Here is a 16,051-nt window from a genome sequence, read left to right on the forward strand (position 1 = left end):
TGAGATTTAAGTAATCTTGTCACATGATTTCACATGGTTTCTAAAGGATAGAAGGAAAAATAGAATAGCCTATTACTGGCATTTGTCTCAGAAAAGGTGACCATTGCTTTATTATACCATTTTTAAAAAAGCACTGCAAGTGGCTTGGTCCTCCCTGCTTCACATGATATTGGTATTGGCTAAGCACTGAAAATATGCTGAAGGTTTTAGAAGTAAAGAGGAACTCTGAGCTGAGGCTGAGACCCAAAGGCAGCTCCCTTTGGTGTAAGCAGTCCTCTGGAGTTGGCTCCCAGGGCATCCAAAGGCTTCTTAGAGCATAGAGGCACGACATGTCTGCAGTGCCTTGGGCAGGACTAATGATAACATGACCACGACTCCCTCTTCATCTTCCAATTTCCTATCAGATGCTTCAAGTCTGACCTCACAGAAAATCCATGTAGGATATGGCTGAGATCAAATTAGCTTCTCTGGAACTCAGTTTCACTAGGAATTGCACCATTAAGAAAAAAAAAAAAAAAAGGAGAGAGAAAAAAATCTCCTTAGCTGCAGCAAAAACTAAAAAACCTCAAATTTCTCCACAAGAAAAAAAAATACTTAGCAGTTTTATTTTTATAAACCAACCATATCCCCTTCTATTTTAGTTAATAAAATAGTATCAAATGCTACATTAACTTCTCTACATGAAAAATAGTTTGGAGGAAGTATGTTCTATTCCAAATATGTCCAAAAGGGTCACATCTGACCCAATCAATATGTTTTTTAGAATTTCTGTCTGCAAGTGAAATGTCATGGTAATTAGTACATTTTCATGAAATAGTTCCCTTTGGACAAACTGGCATTTTCTAACAGGAAAATATTCTGTTAGAAAATTTCAGATCGATTCTACTGTTAACAGACTGCTCAGTTGCACCTGCAAATAAAGTCACACATCTGGGCTCTGTTGAAATCAGTCATGATTCTGTCAGAGGCTTCAAAGAGTCAGAAATTACAAATGTGGAGGTACGTGTGTATGAATATATGTATCTGTATCATTTATGTGTATCATCTATCTTTTACATATCTATACCTAGATAATTATAGATGTTGCTATATGCACACCAGGAAAATGACTGGTCTAACAGATGGGAGTCCTGCAGGAAACCCTAAGAAGAGCCAGTGTTGCAGGAGAAGAGAGGCAAAGGCATATGTTTTGTTGTAGCTTGAATTACCAGAGAGCTAATCCCCAGCAAGGGGGTATATTTGACCTTCTGCAGCAGAGGGAAAGTTAACCTTTAATATTTCTCAATCAACACATTCCAGGGGAAACTTTTTGTTTTATTGCAGTATTAAAAAAAACATCAAGATAACTGCATTTTCAGCAAGCTATAGAATCTGGAGGATAGGATTTTTTCAGCACCAGTCATGCAATTTGTCAACACTGTACTAGTTGAACAGTGAGTCAAACAAGACTCTCTTAATTCTTGAAACGTGGTGAGTTTCTCAAATTTAAACAAAGTGGCCAAAGATGTTTATTTTCATTCTTGGTTAGCAGGTAAATTGTTTGAATGTGATATTAAGCATCATTAGCAACTGTTGAAAGGTGAAATGAATGAAATGAATAAGAAATGCTACATTTCAAAATGTATGGGGCTATATTGCTCCCAGGAGAACTCCCTGACAGATTTAGGGTGTGGAGAGTCAATCCTTTATCATCATCCCTTCCTGCTTCTTAAATATTCTGACATCAAATTGGATACTAAAGTATAATGCTGGAATATACCATACAAGAAATAATTTAGTGGTAGAGACTTGTATCCTCATAGGGAAAATTTCAGAAGTAGGAGAAATTGTCTGAATGCAGGACTGGGAGGAAAAAGCTGTGAATAGCCCTAAAGAACACATTTTCAATACATGCACAATAGCAGTAAAATTTGCAGATACAAATATAATAGGCTAAAAAATAGGCTAACAAATTTTTCAACTCATGCACTATACTACTAAAAAATACAGATTTAAATACAGTAGACTTAAAATAAGAGTGCATCCTCTCTGTTAGCAGTGCATAAACACATCTCTGTGTCTATGTGTGTGAGTGCATGTCTGGGCACATATGAATGGAGATAAGAAGCAAGGGCATCTCTTTTTCTTTGACATATACACAGAAACATCTTTCCTCACAAGTTCTGCTTTTTAAAAGTCGGTAATTTTCTTTGTCTTCAGCATGGTACAAAAATCCTCTGAGATTCACTGTCTGTTGTGACCTTAATTCTGTTAGTCATGTCTAGATGCCGCAGCAATCTATGGGTTAAAGTATGATATACCACACACATCCAGGGACTGGAAGCTTTAACTTCAAATACTCCTGCTTTTGTGTATTTATGTCAGAGCTCCAGCACTGCTCTTTCAGTGGGGAAAGAGGGAGATTATGGGCTCGTTATCTGGCCAGTAGTGTCAGTACTTCAAAAAATATGGGTTTCTCAAGATAGTAGGTTCTGTATATGCGAGTGTCTGTCTATCTATCCCTCAGCTTTCACTCTAAGGAATGTACACATGCATGTGTAAATGAGTATGTGCATGAATGTGCACAAATATATATGTGAATATTTGTAATTATACTTTATGATAATTAGAGTAACTGTACACAAAGCTGAAACAATGTTTTGTTCATACTGGAAGCCCTTAGATTTACTTCATCAACATATCAGACAGAACTGGCAAAAGTGGCTTCAAAATGCTGGGCTAATTACAAAAGCAGAATCAGGTTAAAAAATGTTAATATGCATCATTAGGGCAGCACAACCTATTGAGCATCAACTAATAAGAATTTATTATGGGAGTTCAGAAAGGCACATACCATGAGTATAAGAGGAATTAAAATGTATGAGAGTGCTCCTTTGTATCCAGTACTCCTGATAATGTTCTCACATGCTCACAGTAATAACTCTGCATTTGATTTTAATTGTTTAGCTGCCTGGACTGTGATCTCTCCCTGTCAAGCACTTAGATTACTTAAACTCACCACTGAGGTATCTGGGCACTCACAGTGGGCATCCACTGATACGGTTTGCAGTCCGTGAATGTTTGCCACACTTCTCTGATCCCCAAGACCATACTCTGGGATCACAGGCATATGGGAGGGTCTCTGTTTAACCTGCATTGGGAGACGAAAGAGCAAATCTTGCTAATGCACTTCTGCCTGGCTAAGGGAACGAGCATGGTGGTTTTGTTATAAAAGACTTTGCTGCTTGGTTAGAAATGGCAGTGAAGTAGCCTGAGGGATATGCTTGTGTGTTGTGCTAACAACATATGTTAGATCTGTGCCAACATCCTCCTCACTTGCTCTCCCAGGTGCCTTAACTACAGCTGAGACAGAGGCTGGTGGTACCTGCTCCAAGGGGAGAAGAGGTAAATGCTGGAGCCATCTTTCAGGAACAGAGAACACGAGCTATGTGTCATGCATTCGTTTGGTTTCAGAGCTAGCGGTAAACCCAGACCCCCAGCAGGACCTAATTACCTCCCATCTGAGCACTAACTCACAAGCTAAATGCTGTCGAGGCGAGATGGGGACTCATTTCCAAGAACACAGGCACAAACACATTTTTATTGGCCATAGAAAGTGGTAGTGTGTGTGCCAATATAGCATGGATGTCTGACTCAGAACATAAAGTGCAGGTGCCAGCAGCAAGAAGATGCTGCTAAGAAATAGCAGCTCTGTGGGATTGCAAAGTATCAGCTGTCTGGGGAGACCAGAGCTGGGAAAAAGAGGCACTGATGATTGAAAACACTTTTTTTTTTTTTTTTGCCATCTCTACAGGTCCCCTTGAGCTCTTCACCCTGCAGTTGGAGCACAGAACCGTGGCAGTGGGAGCGATGAGGTTGCCCCTTCTAAGACGGATCCAAAAACTCTGACCTCGTCTTCCTCAGAGAATCTCGCAACTACAGAGACTCTTCATCCACATGGGAGAGGAGTGAGAGGGCAGTGTTAGATAAATGCAGAATTTTCTCTTCTCCTCACGGGATGTTCCTGGCAATGGATAAGACCTCGTGGCTTGGCTTGCCCTCATCCCTGGAGTCTCCTTTAGGAGGTAATCTTCAGAGAAAAGAAAATCAAGAGCATTACTATATTTTGTACAGTGCCTTGCACAGTGTATCCCTGATGTGACTGGGCTTTTGGGCACATCAGACCTACAGGTAATAACTACAAACAGTAACTGTCTCTGAGGATAGGAGTGGAAAAGGAAATTGTCTTTGGATAAAAATAGTTCCTTTTGATTGTGTATTTTCTGCTGTCTCTTTGCCTTCAGGCAATGTATGACAACTTGAGGAGCAGGGAATTTTATCCCCTAGGCAATGTTTTATTGCTCTCTACCTTAAAGTCAGTCAATATTTGTAATTATCTGTCCACGCCACAGGTAACTGCAGGACTTTTTGGGGAAAAAAGGAATGAAGATGGCAGCACAATTTCTGACAAGATTTGGAGAAAAGATAACAAAAAGCAGGCTGGTGGGCTTAAATCCCCTGCACAGATCTCAAAGACTTTCTTGTTTTATACAAGTCCTTTGTACCTTATTGTTATGCTTACTATGCAAAACCTACATAGGTGCAAGTGTATGTCTTTCTGTGTGTATGCACTCACATATGACCACATTTGCTTATTTGCATATGTGTCTGAATACATGCAGCCTATGTGGGTGGTGAGAAGCTAAAGGAACATTTGCAAGGTTGACAAGACCAGAATTTGATCCTCCTTCAACCTGCTGGGTTTTTCTAAGTGTGTGCTGGGGCAGAAGGAGAAAGAATACCCTTTTGGGCTGAAAGATGCAGAGACACTGAGGCTGCAGGAGGATAAAAACCCCAGCTCAACAGCCTGGTGCTGAAGAGTTAACTCAGCAGACTGGGTTTTCTGTTAACACAGTCATGCTGCTGACAAGCATTGGCAGTATGGTCATCCTCTCCTCCCTGGCACCCAACGTGAGCCAGCAGAAACTTGCCTGGAGATGAGTGTCTCAAACTCTGCACACAGCATCCTGACGGCCTGCATCCCTTGCCAGCCATCAGTGACAGAGCTGACATGGAGAGGCAAGAGAGGGCACAGCTGGCATGCAAAACCCTGCCATCAGCACGCCCGCATCTGCTGGATCTGTTGTGAGCAGTTCACCCAGCTGGGATTTTAATACGGCTGCATCCCTCCTTTTGGAAAGTGGTATTTTTCCCCCTTGATAATAGAGACGTGAAAAAAAGAACAAACACCAAATTAAATGTTTTTAGGGTAGCACATGCGTGTGAAATTTTAGGCCTGTTGACCTTGGCAGGGTCTCCACAAAAAATTAGTACAAATTTAGCAGCATTTGTTGTTCTGAAAGGCCATCAGCCACGAAGGCAAAGGCAGGCAGAGGGAGAAGCAGTCTGCTGATACAGGGCCCATCCTGGGGATCCTGCCTGTGATCCTGCTGTGCTCCACAGGTCTGGGTGCAGGATGCTTGGTGGGCTGTGGTGAAATGAGGGGGCAGATGTGTGGCACAGTCACTCCTACGTTTCACAGTTCCTCAATTGCAGCTGCCATTAGTGGGCGTTTATAGCACCAGGCACCCCACACCCAAACCCGCAAAGCTCTGCAGGAGCTCACAGGTGCTGACAGCTCTTGTCACCTCCTGGGAACTGCTCAGATCCACACAGGACTGGCCACACACACAACACTCACACATGGCACCTTGCCTGTCAGCTCCGGATACTGTCTGTGCTCTGACAGATTTTTTTGATTTCATGGCTGGACAGACAGCTCTTGACCCAGCAGATTCCTTTTCTTTCTTACATGGCCTTTGTATTTTAGTGGAAAGCCTTAAAATAGTGTTTCCATAATCATGTTTTTCGGCTGACCCATATTCTCACTCAGGTTCACCCTGTTGGCAGCTGCTCTAGGTTCAGCTTATTAAATCCTTCCTGGGTAGCTGGGAAAGCAGAATAAGTTACCCAGGAGGAGAAGCAGGCGTTAGGAGCAGGGGAGGCAAATGTAAGGGATGGCCCCTTCCTGGCAGTGCTGGAACTGAGCCAGGCATGGTTTCACTTCTGCTGGTTCTTGGAAGCCAGAGCCTCGCACCAGCAGGAACCTGGGTGCTGATTGAAAGGCTGTGTGCTCTGCTAGAGACAGGCAAAGGCTTAGGGCTGGTGATGATTTATGAATCCTGATGCTGGATTTTGAGGTGCTTGGCTCTTGGGGTCTTATCCAGAGCCAGAGATAAGTGCTGAGTTCCCTGCACCTCTGAATAAAATCCATCTGGGGTATACCCTTCTTCCTGCCTCCTCTCTTGCACACTATTCTCATGACAAGTGCTTGGAATGCTGAAGATCCCAAGCAAAAATCCCTTTTCTCTGAATCACCACTCCTTCCTCTTAAAACTGGTCACTCTTCAAAAACAGATATGAAATTTATTATATTTTACATTCTCTCAGCATGGATATGTAGGTGTCAATCGTTGCTGCAAGAGGCTCTTTTTAGGCAAGATTCAAGAGCAGGGTAATCCCCAGGAAGGTGGAAAATGTAGATTTCAACTTCTGCAGGCAGGAGAGGAAACTGAGTCTGGGTTTGCCACAGCTAGAGTGAGTGCCTTCACCACACTGCCAGCATAATATGACACTGTTATCTCTATCCCTACGTTGTGCTAAGAACCACCTGGAAAATACAGTTTGTGGATGTCACTGGATTTAAGCATGTGATAAAGGCTAAGTTGCTAAACTGTGGTAAGTTACTCAGGTACTTTAAGATTCTCGAGAATATAGGTGTAAGAAATGCTGCTAAAGATTTGAGGCATCCACAGGCTCTTACTCCTGTACTGGGTTACCAGAATTTGTCCACATCCTTTTCCAGACTTGAACCTTTCCCTACTCATAGCACAGTAATAAGGTTCCACTACCAATCAGTTTTAGTAGGTCTCATGAAGTTGCTGAGTTAAACTTTGGCCCCAAAGCCATTATAGTATAATAAATACTTATGTTGCATTGGTAATTCCAGAGTGGTCCTTCCAAGAACAAAGTATTTTCTTTTCAGTCTGACAATTCTTCTGGAAGTGTATAAATCTAGAGGGCAATCCCATATTTCTTCAAACAAGAGATGGGCAAGAGGCATATTTTTGGTTCCCCGATTAAAAAGAGATGCTATATTACAGACCTCAGAAAGAACTTAAGCTGCAATGTAGTTTCAAATATGACAAAGAAGACACAATAACAAAGAGCGGACCAGAATGGATCCATTAACAGCATGAATCCATTACACCTCCTCAAATATTTCTAAAATAACTGAGAATGGAAGCAGACGAATAAATATCAAAAATCCTGTGGAATCACTTAATTGAGCTGGGAAGCTGCTCTGTAGTTCCCAAATCCGTCTTTTCATAAACCAGGGAGGAAATAATAGAGCACTAAAACTACTTTTTTTTAAGTGACCATGCTGTGAAGGTGCAGAGATAAAATATGACCATTCATCCCTCAGTTTAAGCAAACCAGAAAAAGTCTACTCTGGTTTAACTCTGCTAAAGAGTTAAACTCTTATACTGCATTGGGATAGATTTTAATTTCTAATGAGATATTGAACCAGACAATTAATCTCTATCTTTAATAATTAAGATGTGGATAATATTGCCTGTAAGTCACTGGTGTTGGATGAAAGTTACTACGGCAGCAAAAGGTAATGGTGTATTTCTTCCTGGTCAATTGCTTACAGAAAAATGCTTAGCTGACTTGCAATAGTGCAAATAGAACTCGCAAAAATCAAAGTTCTGCTGAGCTTCAGGAGTCCCAGCATTTGAAAATTTGAAAGAGAAAACGAAAACAACAACAAAAAAAGAGAATAGCACTTTTGGTTTTGGAAAGAGACAAAGGTTCATTAAGCGGTGTCTGGGAAAGAGATTAAGTATGTGTTGGAAAGCCAGAACTGCAGCAGAACAGTGATAATTCCTTTCCTTTCCTTTCCTTTCCTTTCCTTTCCTTTCCTTTCCTTTCCTTTCCTTTCCTTTCCTTTCCTTTCCTTTCCTTTCCTTTCCTTTCCTTTCCTTTCCTTTCCTTTCCTTTCCTTTCCTTTCCTTTCCTTTCCTTTCCTTTCCTTTCCTTTCCTTTCCTTTCCTTTCCTTTCCTTTCCTTTCCTTTCCTTTCCTTTCCTTTCCTTTCCTTTCCTTTCCTTTCCTTTCCTTTCCTTTCCTTTCCTTTCCTTTCCTTTCCTTTCCTTTCCTTTCCTTTCCTTTCCTTTCCTTTCCTTTCCTTTCCTTTCCTTTCCTTTCCTTTCCTTTCCTTTCCTTTCCTTTCCTTCTTTTCTTTCTATACATTCATTTCCAATCCAAATAAATCTTTCTCTTCTCATACACTTTTCTCTTAGGAGTTATTAAACATTGTGAGATTTTGAGGCAAGGTGTCTGCTCTGCTCCTGACCTTCCTCACTTTTTTTACAGAGATGCTACAGCCACAGGGTTTCAGAAGTCCCTTGCCCTCCTCTTGGAGCAGTGTCTTAGTTCAAGTGCTGTAGAGACCACCAGAAGGTGCCTGTGCCAAGCACTAAAGGCTTCTGCAGAGATGCTGTGGGCAGACTGGAGGAGATGCCATATTGCCCCCAGGAGTGCTAAAATACAGCCAAGGACACAGAGAGCACAAGCACAATCCATAACCATATCGGTCCCTCCCATCCCACGCCACTCCTCGCCTCCCACACACACCCTGCTGTGCTTTGTGCTCATGCAAAGGGACATCACACTCAGACACTTCTTTAACACCTGAATCCCTGAGCTGGACACACAGACGTGCCTGTCATTTCCTAAGCTCTGCCACGGATGGTTAATTGTCAGTAATTGGCATCTGCCAAGAAGCTCCCCTGAGACAGGGGCACCAATAGACTTCTGCCAAGGCTTATGTTTTGTACCAAATATCCCAAGGGAGAATCTCGGCTGTGTAAAACCCCAATATCTTGAATTTCTCAGAAAAGCCTCCAACACACTGACTGACAACTAGGAGCAGTTATGTGCCCCAGCTAGCCAAACACATGTGATTATAAAGTAACTGCAAGGGTGAATAATGTATCATCCTTTGAACATATGGACTCGCAGATTCTATGTAATGAGCAATAGTCTGTGTATGCCTGGGATCTCATATAGCTTGGGGAGTAGGTTATATATTCATGTAGTGTGATGTGGCAGTCCCTCAGCTTATCTGTCCCCACAAAAACACAGGAGCTGCTGTAGCCTTGCATTGATGCTGCTGGATGTGAGGCTGGTCAGAAATGGAAACTGAAATAAACAATTAGTTTTAGATCTTTGTGCATCCAGTCCCTGAGCCTATCCTAGAAACAGGAGTGCTAAACTGCAGCTCCAAAGTGTGCTGAAACAAAAACTAACACAGCTTATACCTCCTCTAGTGAAACAGGCCAGGGCACTGGCACAAGGAGTTTCATGTTTTTCTTGGCATTGCCAGGCAGTAATAGGAGCCCTGGAAAGGTTTTGATGTGGATTGAATAGCGCTGTTCCAGACAGTGGCCAGAATCAGAGATGGCCACAGGTCAGACTGCTCTCATGGCTGGGCAGTGTGAGAGAAAAGAATTTCCTTACTCTGATTTATGCAACTGGCACTGCACACACCTGGGACCAAAGTGTGGGAGCATCACCTCGGCTCAGCCCTGCAGCTCCTCCATCCCTACCCGTACTTCCTTGCTGAGCTCCACTGCCCCAGGTCAGGCTGCTCCACCAGCACAACAGACGGCACTGCTAGCATCCCAAAATTATCCAAAAAAGTTATCCTGGAACTGGGGATTTCTGGACTCAAGCACATACAGCTCCAACCAGCTGAATCTGGCAGGAGGCAGGTCTGCAGCCCAGAGCAGGCACAGGAAAGCAGGGCAGTGAGCAGCAGTGTTTTCAGCAGCTGTTTCTCTAGAAGGGCGAGTGTTTCTCTGTGGGTTGCTCATGCTGGGGACAAGACACACACCTCTGTGTGCATGGGCATGGGCAGAGTGACAGCTGTGACAGCTGTGACCCAACTGTCCAGATCTCCCATGGCATGCAGCCCGGGCTCCTACCCCTGGGATTCAGGACTAGGAAAGCCAAGGTCTGAAGCCTTGGCACTAGGAGTGGGGGGGCTTTCCAACATATACAGAGTTGGCTGTTACAAATGGTAACCTCAAGCATCCATTCTGTGGGGAATTCCAACATTTTCCATTCATTGTCAGCATAAATGGCCCCCAGGTTTAAACCTCCCATACTGCAATGTCTGTGAGGAAATATAATTGCCATCAGCTGAGAGATTTTCCTTCTGTTTTGATTTGGAAAGCTTTTTAAATTTTGTAATTTAATTTTTATATATGAATAGAGCATAACAATTATTTTAATTATAAACAATATCAGATATGGTAATGCAATAATTCATTAGTATTCTAATTGTTAAGTGTTACTGTAACTGATATTTGCTTTGGTAATTGGTATTTTAATTGGTAATTGGTGTTCCAAATGGCCATTGGGGTAATTCTTACTGGTGACTGGTAATTACAATGGAAATTTTTAATTGGTATTCTAATTGGTTTGGTAATTCATATTTGGTTTTCCATTGGTAACAGAGCAAAGTGGTCATTTGTAATAGATAATTGGTTTGGTAATTGATTTAGGATCTGGCTTTGTAGAGAGTACAAAACAGTGACCAAAACACATTATTAATAATGTAAAATATGTAATATTTTGAAATTAAAGCTATTTTACAAAATTGGCAATCAAATAAATTCAAACCAAAAATCTCTTACTAAAATACTTAAATTTTAGAAAAATACCTAATTGTAAGAACTTATTCTTAAGTCCTCTCCTCTCCTCTTATTAAGGTCTCCTGTCATGTGCAAAATCACATACCAGAGGATCAGTCCCATGACTCAGCCAGTCCTGTTGAAACCCAGCCCCAACTGCACTCACTTGACACCCTGGACATGGTCCCCAAAGGAACATTTCCTTGTTATCCTGCTTTGAAACTCCCAGTCCTGAACTATCACATCAGCCTGCAGATATGGCAGAACTTTCCTCAAGATTGGTCCTCATTCAGGATATTTAATGCTGTATGAAGTCAGATATGGTAAAAGCAGCTGGGTCATCAAAAAGGTTGTTCCTCATTTCCCATATATTTCCCATTATATTATATATGATTATTTTCTATGCTGGAAGTCCTTTGTTTGGCATTCTGCAATACAGGAAAGAGTGCAAGCCACTGGGTGAGAAATTATGTTACTTTAAAAAAAAACAGGGCTTTGGAGTGCTGCTATGCTAATATCATCCACGAAAAGACAGCAAGTCTAAGATCTAAAGGGAAGAGTAACTAAAATTGCTCACTACAGCCTTTGATGCAAAAAAATACTTGGTTGCTTATATAATGGATGGTACAAATTTTCACAGAGAAATATCCAGAACTGCCAGCACTATTTCTGTCCTATTATGGCCTTTGGAAAACTATTGATTTTCTTTCAGATGCATCAAGTTGAGCATCCAATGCCCATTCTTCCTCTCCAAAATGCTCCAAAATGCTCCAAAGATGTTTGAATATCTGGCTCATTAGACTCTGTGCTTCCATGATCAGCATAGAAATTCAAGACAGAAAATACCCGTTTGGTCATCCAACCCAACCCTCAGCACTGTGGAATTGTTCCCTCTCCCTCTATACACTTTTGACTGTTTTATTCAACCCATAATAATAAATGACTCAGATAATGAATTCCCCTGGAAAACTGCTCACCACCAGTGACCACTACTATTATGGGCTGGAACTGGGATTACATCCAGTTACAAGGAGGAAGATTTCAATGTGATATGCACAAAAGGAAAACAAAGGGAGCAGCAAAGAAAAGCTATGAATTTATTACAAAGAGCCTGTGTTTCGAAGTCTAAAACCTCAACACTTAACAAGAGAGTATAATTTTTGAGACTGTGTCTATTTCAGTCAATTAGAAGTTAATCTGGACCTATAACTACAAACCAGAAATTCCTCAGAGTTGGGTGAATTTTCTCCATCAGCCAAAGGTCCTTCAGAGTGCAGCAGGAGTTTTGGTAAGAGTTCTGTTGTTAAGACTGGCATTTTGAGGGTATGACCTTCAAATTGTAAAAATTCTGCTTGTAGTTTAACCTACCTGGATTCCAAGAAAAGTTTCCTCCTGTCTCCTCCACAATAACAAGGACAGGGAATAATTTTTAAAAGGCTCCTTACAAATTGGAATATGAGGGTGCATTTCTAACATCAGTTTTGAGATCACCTTTATCCTTTTTAAATTATTTTCAAGCTCTCTGAGGGTTTCAGTGAAACAAATCAAAATGCTTGTCTCCACTAACCAATAATTCAAGGCTGATTTGTAAATCCTTATGTAATGTTCACGGATTTTATTGTGTGCAATTACATTTTTCAAATGCTTCACCTTTCTCATATTCTTTTTGTAAGTCTTTTAATTTAGCCAATCAAAACCCATTTATTTCTGATTTGAAAATTAGTCAATGCAAATAAGGCCTGGCTGACATTTGCAAGTCATTTGCAAATGCCCTTATAGCCTGCACTCCCTCCTCTTGCCTCTTCTGAAATCACATTTATGCATGTCTCTGTGTGATGGATTGTGTGTTGGGCATATACTTTGAAATACATCAGGAAAACATCATCTATTGCTGCTGGTCAGTATGTGTGCCACATGTTAATTATTATTCACATGTAAGAGTTTTGGCTATGTCTACATTGGAGCTCACAGCAGAGACTCCTTAAAAAAACAATGATGAAGATATCTTGAGTTCTTCCTACCCAGCAAAGACACTTGTTGGGGTCAATCACATGAAGTAGCCCCCATATGCACCACTGTGCCTAATAAAATCCATGTGCACTATTCTGGTTCTGTGCTTTATTGATGTACTGTATTTCTTCTGGATCCAATATAAAAATCAGACAAAATCACACTACACTCCTTTGCAAGGGTAGGCTTGTCCTTCATTCAGCCACAGCCACTGTGGGAGGATTTGCTACCTTATTTCTGCAACACACAAAAAAAACCCCAAAAAAACAAAAACAAAAAAACCCCATGAGGATCGTAAGTATTAAAAACCCCAACACTAAAGAACTATATTTCTATCTTCCTCATCTTTCATTTTCTGAACTAACCTCTGCCCCAGAATCACCAAATGTTTATCTGCTGTATTTTTGCATATACTTTTGAAGTTATTTTAAGCTTGAAGCTAATCTTAAAGCTGGTGTCCCTCAGGTGCCTCCTGCCAGGGACACCTTTCATGCTAGAAGCAGTGCTGGTCAATGATTGTCAATGTTACTAATTTGACACTTTTTTCTTTTTGTTTTGCATCCATCTCCTCAAGAGAAACTGCAGGAAAAATACAGGACATTTTGGCTTGAATCCTGTCTTACGTGTTTGACAGTTTCACCACCAGATAAAAACTCAAAAGGTTATCTCCTGCAAAGTGCAGTAATACCATGATTCCAGAGAATGCTCAACATGCAACATCAGCTCAAAGACCACCACCCTTTAAGAGCACTCCATTGCAGGCAATAATGCAGCATGAGGACATCACACAGGCTTAAGCACATTAGCTCAGGTACTGGAAGTTGATTTATTGCAGAGGCACAGAGCTCTACATGTACTAATTCAACTTGCTTCTCAACTAACAGCTGTGTCCTTGCAGTAATTGCTATGACTTCTATCTGTTGTTTTTTTCTAGAGTCTCACTACAACTTTGGTGTGTGCATGCAGGTGTTTCAGTGTTAACCAGAGGTGTCCAAGCCCCAGGATAACTTAGCAGAGAGGTAGTCAGCACAGCCAGTGTAGCTTTCCAACTTATAAACCTGTTCCAGGCTACCATGGGAGGCCAGACAACCCACACACAGCACCTACAAGAACCCAGTTACATTTGAGTCCCTTAATATGGAGGTGGCCACCACCCCCAAAGTGTGATTATGAAGAACAGCACAATGATGAGCAAGTTTGCTGCTGTGATGACCCTAAGTGAGAGATGGATGCTTCAGCCTGTACTGAGGAACCACACCAGTTTTTATTATTATGGTGCACGGCAGTGTCTCGGTACCCAAAAAAATCGGTATTCCACTCTTCTTCCTTCCTTTCCTCTCAGACCCCCAAATCCTTACCAACCTCATCTCTGCAAATGCTCACATAGTTTCAGGCTGTGCTACAGAAATAAACTACTCCCCTATTTCTACTCTTAATGTGTTGTGTCCCTTCCCCCATCTCCCAATATCTAAAATCTCCCCTTCCTTCCTGATGAGGTAAGGAAAGTTTTGCTTCATGCCCTTCACATGTAACAGCCTAGCCTCTAAATAGAAGAGATGACAGGCAAATGAGGGTACAACATCCACGGGCAAGTGGGTAGGGGTGAAAAAGGACATGAGTAACCAAAAAACAACGATGCAGCACCTCCATTTCGACTTGTCTTTGCCAGTGAGGCTCAGGGAGGGTGATCACTTGTTAGTGGCTCCTTTTCTTTCCTGCCTTTCTTCAGTTTGAGCTGTCGGGTGGTGAGGCAGCTGGTGTGCTGTGACAGCTGCTTGCCGTGCTGTTCATAATCGCCCCATTGATACCTTGAGCTGCCTTTGGCTGTTTGTTGTATCCACCTGTTGCCTTTGGTCTGAGCTCCTAAACCCTGTATTTCAAGGGCTGTTGCTTGCCAGTGTGCTCTCTCCAACCCTGCCATGGGCCCCTGTGTGTTATCACATGGTGAGCAAAACCTTTTTTTTTTGTGGCTCATTACTAATGTACTATTTCACCATCTCCCACTGCACTGCTATCAATGGAAAGAAAAAAAAAAAAGGAGAAAAAGAAATTTTTGATGGATTTGTGAGTACTTTTTTTTAAACTCCTGTGTCCAATATTCTCAATATAGGGCTCTGCAAAGTTTGCAATCTTCAGATCCGAAGAGACTTTCATCTGCTTCTGAACACTGCCAACTCAATGGACAGATTGATTACACTTGGGACCGGCAATCACACTATAAAATGTTGTGTTTCATAAAAGTAAAACTTCAGCCAAGTTTTCCAGGGCACACTATCCAAAATTATGCAATAAAATCAGTAACTATTTTCTGCAAGAGATGTTGCTCCAGTGGTCATTCTGCATTGCATTCTCTGGTTTCTCAGAGAGGGAGATGTCAAAAGGAGGGATTTTTTTATATAATATGAAGCTTCACAGTGACTTTACACCCAGTTTAAATAAAACAATGAGAAAACTGATATTGAGAAAATACTGAAGATTCAATGGAACAACTCTAGTTTGTCTCAGACAGTAAAAATCTGAACCCTTCCATGGAGAGTTTGCCCTTGCCAGCATGCATGTGTTTATCAAAACATCATGTTCCTGGAGAATTTGACCTTGACTGTGGTTCTTCCTGGGGAACAAAGGCCTACAGAAAAGAAATCTAAAGTAGCAAGTTATATAGACTCACAGAAACTCTAGACAGGAATGGATCTCTGAAGGTCGTCTGGTTCAGTCCCCATTCAAAGCAGATGTTACAGAAAGTAGGTCTGGGCTTTCCCTGGGCAACTTGGGAATATCCACATGCTCTCTGCAAAGCCTGTTCCACAGGTTCACCATCTTCACTGTGAAAAAAAACCAAAAACCAAAAAACCCACACACACAAAAAAAACCAAATCTAATATTTCATGTGAATTCCCTCACTCCAACTATGCCTTTTTAAAACCATTTGTTTAAAAAGACTGAAAAATCTTTATGTCATCTAATAAAACAGAGAAGGATTACCCACCTGGTAGACTGAATAACCTAGCGAAATTTTAGGCTGATTCCCCATGAAAAAGAGGGTCACAAGATCACATATTCAATGTCTTTATGTCTGTTCCCCACTGACACTTTTTGGACCTGATAGTTTGTTTCAAGCAAGTATGATGGAGTACAGCAATCGCCCATAGATTTCTACAAGTTTGATGAAAACCATTTTGTGGGCAGATGAGAGAGGCCATTGTCAGTACCCTCATTGACAAAAAGCTGCAATTTGAACTCAATTGTTATTAGATACCTGAGGATCCACATGGCACAAAGGCATTCTGAATGTCACTGCTA

General features: G+C 41.5%; 1 long non-coding RNA gene across 1 annotated transcript; it reads left to right on the forward strand.

The window, feature by feature from the left end:
* Positions 1 to 3,241: 3,241 nt before the first annotated feature.
* LOC148224437 (uncharacterized) lies at positions 3,242 to 13,024 on the forward strand. Its single transcript, XR_015802610.1, has 3 exons — positions 3,242 to 3,384; positions 3,794 to 4,064; positions 10,820 to 13,024. It is a non-coding gene; the product is annotated as an uncharacterized LOC148224437 (long non-coding RNA).
* The last annotated feature ends 3,027 nt before the right edge of the window (positions 13,025 to 16,051 follow it).

Source organism: Sturnus vulgaris, chromosome 3 (genome assembly GCF_052056855.1).
Source record: "Sturnus vulgaris isolate bStuVul1 chromosome 3, bStuVul1.hap1, whole genome shotgun sequence".
NCBI lineage: Eukaryota > Metazoa > Chordata > Aves > Passeriformes > Sturnidae > Sturnus > Sturnus vulgaris.